We start from the raw sequence: 7500 nt of genomic DNA, 5'->3' as shown, positions 1-7500 counted from the left end.
CTTTAATTAATTTTATAGTGCTGCTTGGACTACATATGGTTGAGGGTTGTAAGACTATGCTAATTAAGTTGTTTATACAAATTTTATAATGAAATTTTATAAGCATATGGTATATTATTGGATAATAATAATTTAATTATTTTATTCATAATATTAACAAATATATGAAAAACATTATCTCACATTAGTAAATTAATTTGAATGTGAAAAACGAAGAGAAATATTTTCTTTTTCAATCAAATAATACTGAGAAATGTCTAGCATAAAAAATTTATCTAGAATTGTCTCTTATTAACGATTAGAAAATAGAAAGCCGTTGACTATATTATTATTCTTCGTTGATTCGTTAGACCAAACAAATGCCATACAAATATATATATATATAAATATAACGAATTTAATAAAATGTTTTATCATTATATATAAAGAATTAATTGCAAATAAAAGTTATACACAACCTCAACTCATATGGGACTACCCCCTGAATTTAAGCATATTAATTAGGGGAGGAAAAGAAACTAACCAGGATTTTCTTAGTAGCGGCGAGCGAAAAGAAATCAGTTCAGCACTAAGTCACTTTGTCTATATGGCAAATGTGAGATGCAGTGTATGGAGCGTCAATATTCTAGTATGAGAAATTAACGATTTAAGTCCTTCTTAAATGAGGCCATTTACCCATAGAGGGTGCCAGGCCCGTATAACGTTAATGATTACTAGATGATGTTTCCAAAGAGTCGTGTTGCTTGATAGTGCAGCACTAAGTGGGTGGTAAACTCCATCTAAAACTAAATATAACCATGAGACCGATAGTAAACAAGTACCGTGAGGGAAAGTTGAAAAGAACTCTGAATAGAGAGTTAAACAGTACGTGAAACTGCTTAGAGGTTAAGCCCGATGAACCTGAATATCCGTTATGGAAAATTCATCATTAAAATTGTAATATTTAAACAATATTATGATAATAGTGTGCATTTTTTCCATATAAGGACATTGTAATCTATTAGCATACAAAATTTATCATAAAATATAACTTATAGTTTATTCAAATTAATTTGCTTGCATTTTAACACAGAATAAATGTTATTAATTTGATAAAGTGCTGATAGATTTATATGAATACAGTGCGTTAATTTTTCGGAATTATATAATGGCATAATTATCATTGATTTTTGTGTTTATTATATGCACTTGTATGATTAACAATGCGAAAGATTCAGGATACCTTCGGGACCCGTCTTGAAACACGGACCAAGGAGTCTAACATATGTGCAAGTTATTGGGATATAAACCTAATAGCGTAATTAACTTGACTAATAATGGGATTAGTTTTTTAACTATTTATAGCTAATTAACACAATCCCGGGGCGTTCTATATAGTTATGTATAATGATATTTATATTATTTATGCCTCTAACTGGAACGTACCTTGAGCATATATGCTGTGACCCGAAAGATGGTGAACTATACTTGATCAGGTTGAAGTCAGGGGAAACCCTGATGGAAGACCGAAACAGTTCTGACGTGCAAATCGATTGTCAGAATTGAGTATAGGGGCGAAAGACCAATCGAACCATCTAGTAGCTGGTTCCTTCCGAAGTTTCCCTCAGGATAGCTGGTGCATTTTAATGTTATATAAAATAATCTTATCTGGTAAAGCGAATGATTAGAGGCCTTAGGGTCGAAACGATCTTAACCTATTCTCAAACTTTAAATGGGTAAGAACCTTAACTTTCTTGATATGAAGTTCAAGGTTATGATATAATGTGCCCAGTGGGCCACTTTTGGTAAGCAGAACTGGCGCTGTGGGATGAACCAAACGTAATGTTACGGTGCCCAAATTAACAACTCATGCAGATACCATGAAAGGCGTTGGTTGCTTAAAACAGCAGGACGGTGATCATGGAAGTCGAAATCCGCTAAGGAGTGTGTAACAACTCACCTGCCGAAGCAACTAGCCCTTAAAATGGATGGCGCTTAAGTTGTATACCTATACATTACCGCTAAAGTAGATGATTTATATTACTTGTGATATAAATTTTGAAACTTTAGTGAGTAGGAAGGTACAATGGTATGCGTAGAAGTGTTTGGCGCAAGCCTGCATGGAGCTGCCATTGGTACAGATCTTGGTGGTAGTAGCAAATAATCGAATGAGACCTTGGAGGACTGAAGTGGAGAAGGGTTTCGTGTGAACAGTGGTTGATCACGAGTTAGTCGGTCCTAAGTTCAAGGCGAAAGCCGAAAATTTTCAAGTAAAACACAAATGCCATACAAATATATTATATTATATAAATCAAGCTAATTAATATACTTGAATAATTTTGAACGAAAGGGAATACGGTTCCAATTCCGTAACCTGTTGAGTATCCGTTTGTTATTAAATATGGGCCTCGTGCTCATCCTGGCAACAGGAACGACCATAAAGAAGCCGTCGAGAGATATCGGAAGAGTTTTCTTTTCTGTTTTATAGCCGTACTACCATGGAAGTCTTTCGCAGAGAGATATGGTAGATGGGCTAGAAGAGCATGACATATACTGTTGTGTCGATATTTTCTCCTCGGACCTTGAAAATTTATGGTGGGGACACGCAAACTTCTCAACAGGCCGTACCAATATCCGCAGCTGGTCTCCAAGGTGAAGAGTCTCTAGTCGATAGAATAATGTAGGTAAGGGAAGTCGGCAAATTAGATCCGTAACTTCGGGATAAGGATTGGCTCTGAAGATTGAGATAGTCGGGCTTGATTGGGAAACAATAACATGGTTTATGTGCTCGTTCTGGGTAAATAGAGTGTCTGGCATTTATGTTGGTCACTTGTTCCCCGGATAGTTTAGTTACGTAGCCAATTGTGGAACTTTCTTGCTAAAATTTTTAAGAATACTAATTGGGTTAAACCAATTAGTTCTTATTAATTATAACGATTATCAATTAACAATCAATTCAGAACTGGCACGGACTTGGGGAATCCGACTGTCTAATTAAAACAAAGCATTGTGATGGCCCTAGCGGGTGTTGACACAATGTGATTTCTGCCCAGTGCTCTGAATGTCAAAGTGAAGAAATTCAAGTAAGCGCGGGTCAACGGTAGCCAAATGCCTCGTCATCTAATTAGTGACGCGCATGAATGGATTAACGAGATTCCTACTGTCCCTATCTACTATCTAGCGAAACCACAGCCAAGGGAACGGGCTTGGAATAATTAGCGGGGAAAGAAGACCCTTTTGAGCTTGACTCTAATCTGGCAGTGTAAGGAGACATAAGAGGTGTAGAATAAGTGGGAGATATTAGACTTCGGTTTGGTATCGCCAATGAAATACCACTACTCTTATTGTTTCCTTACTTACTTGATTAAATGGAACGTGTATCATTTCCTAGCCATTATACGGATATATTTATTATATCTTATGGTATTGGGTTTTGATGCAAGCTTCTTGATCAAAGTATCACGAGTTTGTTATATAATCGCAAACAAATTCTTTAATAAAACGGTGCATTTATGTATTTTTGATTTGAAAATTTGGTATAACTCCAATTACTCAGGTATGATCCAATTCAAGGACATTGCCAGGTAGGGAGTTTGACTGGGGCGGTACATCTCTCAAATAATAACGGAGGTGTCCCAAGGCCAGCTCAGTGCGGACAGAAACCACACATAGAGCAAAAGGGCAAATGCTGACTTGATCTCGGTGTTCAGTACACACAGGGACAGCAAAAGCTCGGCCTATCGATCCTTTTGGTTTAAAGAGTTTTTAACAAGAGGTGTCAGAAAAGTTACCATAGGGATAACTGGCTTGTGGCGGCCAAGCGTTCATAGCGACGTCGCTTTTTGATCCTTCGATGTCGGCTCTTCCTATCATTGTGAAGCAAAATTCACCAAGCGTTGGATTGTTCACCCATGCAAGGGAACGTGAGCTGGGTTTAGACCGTCGTGAGACAGGTTAGTTTTACCCTACTAATGACAAAACGTTGTTGCGACAGCATTCCTGCGTAGTACGAGAGGAACCGCAGGTACGGACCAATGGCACAATACTTGTTCGAGCGAACAGTGGTATGACGCTACGTCCGTTGGATTATGCCTGAACGCCTCTAAGGTCGTATCCGTGCTGGACTGCAATGATAAATAAGGGGCAATTTGCATTGTATGGCTTCTAAACCATTTAAAGTTTATAATTTACTTTATAAACGACAATGGATGTGATGCCAATGTAATTTGTAACATAGTAAATTGGGAGGATCTTTGATCACCTGATGCCGCGCTAGTTACATATAAAAGCATTATTTAATACAATGACAAAGCCTAGAATCAATTGTAAACGACTTTTGTAACAGGCAAGGTGTTGTAAGTGGTTGAGCAGCTGCCATACTGCGATCCACTGAAGCTTATCCTTTGCTTGATGATTCGATAATAAAGATGTTGCAAGCGGCATAATAATTTATGCTTGCTTGCAACGGCGCGCCACTTTGTGGTTAGCAAAAGGTCTAGTAATATAAGAGACCTATAAAAAAATCAATATATTATTATAAATAAATATTGAACAAACAAAATGCATCGTCATCTTTATTAGTGACGCGATGATAAAGTGGCAAACATATTCCATGTATAAATATTCCTATGGTATTTTGATAATGCAAGTAAAGAGGACATATATAAAAGTAAGTATATGTTCCTCCAATGGTAGCAGCGGTTGGTTGGTTGGTGTCTGCTCCTCTTATTGTTCAAAACTTATGTTATGGTAGCAAGTCTGTATCGTCATATTATTAGTGACGCGAAAAATTAGTGGCAAACAATATTCGATGTATAAATATTCCTATGGTATTAATATTCAAATGAAGAGACCATTTAAATAAAGAGGACATATATAAAAGTAAGTATATGTTCCTCCAATGGTAGCAGCGGTTGGTTGGTTGGTGTCTGCTCCTCTTATTGTTCAAAACTTATGTTATGGTAGCAAGTCTGTATCGTCATATTATAAGTGACGCGAAAAATTAATGGCAAACATATTCGATGTATATAAATATTCCTATGGTATTCAAATTCAAGTAAAGAGACCATTAAAGTACAGAGAGAGGCCATATAATAAGTAAGTATATGTTCCTCCAATGGTAGCAGTGGTTGGTTGGTTGGTTGGTTGGCGGCTGCTCCTCTTATTGTTCAAAACTTATGTTATGGTAGCAAGTCTGTATCGTCATATTATAAGTGACGCGAAAAATTAGTGGCAAACATATTCGATGTATAAATATTCCTATGGTATTGAAATTCAAATAAAGAGACCATTAAAATAAAGAGGACATATATAAAAGTAAGTAATGGTAGCGGCGGTTGGTTGGTTGGCGGCTGCTCTTATTGTTCAAAACTTATGTTATCAATATGAGTTTGGCAATACAATAAAGAAGACCAATCTAATCCATATAAGACTAAATGGATTATATGGATATGCTTAGGAAACCCATATATTAATAAAAAAAAATTTATGTATAGAAAATTATACATATATGTATTTATATAAATGAATCGTATGGATATGGCTTATAGTAGATATAATACCTTTAAGGCATATTAATGTATAATATAGTAAATATATATACGTTGAAATATAAATGCATTTTTATATATATGGCAGCATATAAGTGTCATATGAAAAATAATAGAGTTTACCCATATATCACTGAAATGAGATATATAAACCTAGTGAGGGGCGGCACTAGTGAATGAATCGTATAGATATGGCTTACAGGTATAATACCTATATGTCATAATATGGTTTAATATTATAAATATACATTTAAATATGAATGAATTGTATAGATATGGCTTTTAAATGCCATATGCATAAGAATAAATAGAATGATTAACACTTATATCACTGAAATAAGATATAAAAACCTAGTGAAGGGTGGCACTAGTACTGTAAACATGATTTTGGCAGAGCTCGGGGTAAAAAACTACTATAGGGAGGTGGTCGTTGGCGGGCCCCTCCTCGTATTGGTCAAAACCTATGTTATACATATGAGGTTGTCAATACTATAAAGAACGCCAAGCATATCCATATAAATGTATGGATATGCATACAAATCCATACAAAAGTGAAAAAAAAATAATGTATTGAAAAATATACATATATTTATATAAGTGAATCGTATGGATATGTCTTATAGGTATAATACCTATAAGGCATAACAATGTATAATCTAGCAAATATACATCGAAATATGCAGGAATTGTATAGATATGGCATATAAATGCCATATACATAAGAATAAATTGTATATCAATGCAATAAGATATATAAACCTAGTGAGGGGCGGCACTAGTAAATGAATCGTATGGATATGGCTTATAGGTATAATACCTATAAGGCATAATAATGTATAATATAATAAATATACATTAAAACATGATTGAATTATATAGATATGGCATATAAATGCCATATACTTAAGAATAAATGGTAAAATTTACCCGTATATCACTTAAACACGATATATAAACCTAGTGAGGGTGACGCTAGTACTGTAAACATGCTTTTGGAAGATAATGGGTCCAAAAACTACTATAGGGAGGTGGTCGTTGGCGGGCCCCTCCTCGTATTGGTCAAAACCTATGTTATGCATATAAGTTTGTCAATACTATTAAGACCGCCAAGCATATCCATATAAATGTATGGATATGCATAAAAATCCATACAAAAGTGAAAAAAAATAATGTATTGAAAAATATACATATATTTATATAAGTGAATCGTATGGATATGGCTTATAGGTATAATACCTATAAGGCATAACAATGTATAATCTAGCAAGTATACATCGAAATATGAAGGAATTGTATAGATATGGCATATAAATGCCATATACATAAGAATAAATTGTATATCAATGCAATAAGATATATAAACCTAGTGAGGGGCGGCACTAGTAAATGAATCGTATGGATATGGCTTATAGGTATAATACCTATAAGGCATAATAATGTATAATATAATAAATATACATTAAAACATGATTGAATTATATAGATATGGCATATAAATGCCATATACTTAAGAATAAATGGTAAAATTTACCCGTATATCACTGAAACACGATATATAAACCTAGTGAGGGTGACACTAGTACTGTAAACATGCTTTTAGAAGATCATGGGTCCAAAAACTACTATAGGGAGGTGGTCGTTGGCGGGCCCCTCCTCGTATTGGTCAAAACCTATGTTATGCATATAAGTTTGTCAATACTATTAAGACCGCCAAGCATATCCATATAAATGTATGGATATGCATAAAAATCCATACAAAAGTGAAAAAAAATAATGTATTGAAAAATATACATATATTTATATAAGTGAATCGTATGGATATGGCTTATAGGTATAATACCTATAAGGCATAACAATGTATAATCTAGCAAGTATACATCGAAATATGAAGGAATTGTATAGATATGCCATATAAATGCCATATAAATAAGAATAAATTGTATATCAATGCAATAAGATATATAAACCTAGT

The 7500-nt window shown here is 34.5% G+C and overlaps 2 non-coding genes across 2 annotated transcripts in view; both read left to right on the top strand.

Moving 5' to 3' along the window:
- Positions 1-49, top strand: part of LOC139353843 (5.8S ribosomal RNA) — a 179-nt gene extending 130 nt beyond the window's left edge. Inside the window, exon 1 of the ribosomal RNA XR_011604971.1 lies at positions 1-49. This exon is cut by the window's left edge and continues 130 nt beyond it. This is a non-coding gene — a ribosomal RNA (5.8S ribosomal RNA).
- A 405-nt stretch (positions 50-454) lies between these two features.
- LOC139353809 (large subunit ribosomal RNA) lies at positions 455-4398 on the top strand. Its single transcript, XR_011604949.1, has one exon. It is a non-coding gene; the product is annotated as a large subunit ribosomal RNA (ribosomal RNA).
- The last annotated feature ends 3102 nt before the right edge of the window (positions 4399-7500 follow it).

This window comes from Drosophila suzukii, chromosome Y, assembly GCF_043229965.1.
Source record: "Drosophila suzukii chromosome Y, CBGP_Dsuzu_IsoJpt1.0, whole genome shotgun sequence".
NCBI lineage: Eukaryota > Metazoa > Arthropoda > Insecta > Diptera > Drosophilidae > Drosophila > Drosophila suzukii.
Note: the sequence above shows the minus strand (reverse complement) of the source record. Positions and strands in the feature narration are given on the sequence as shown.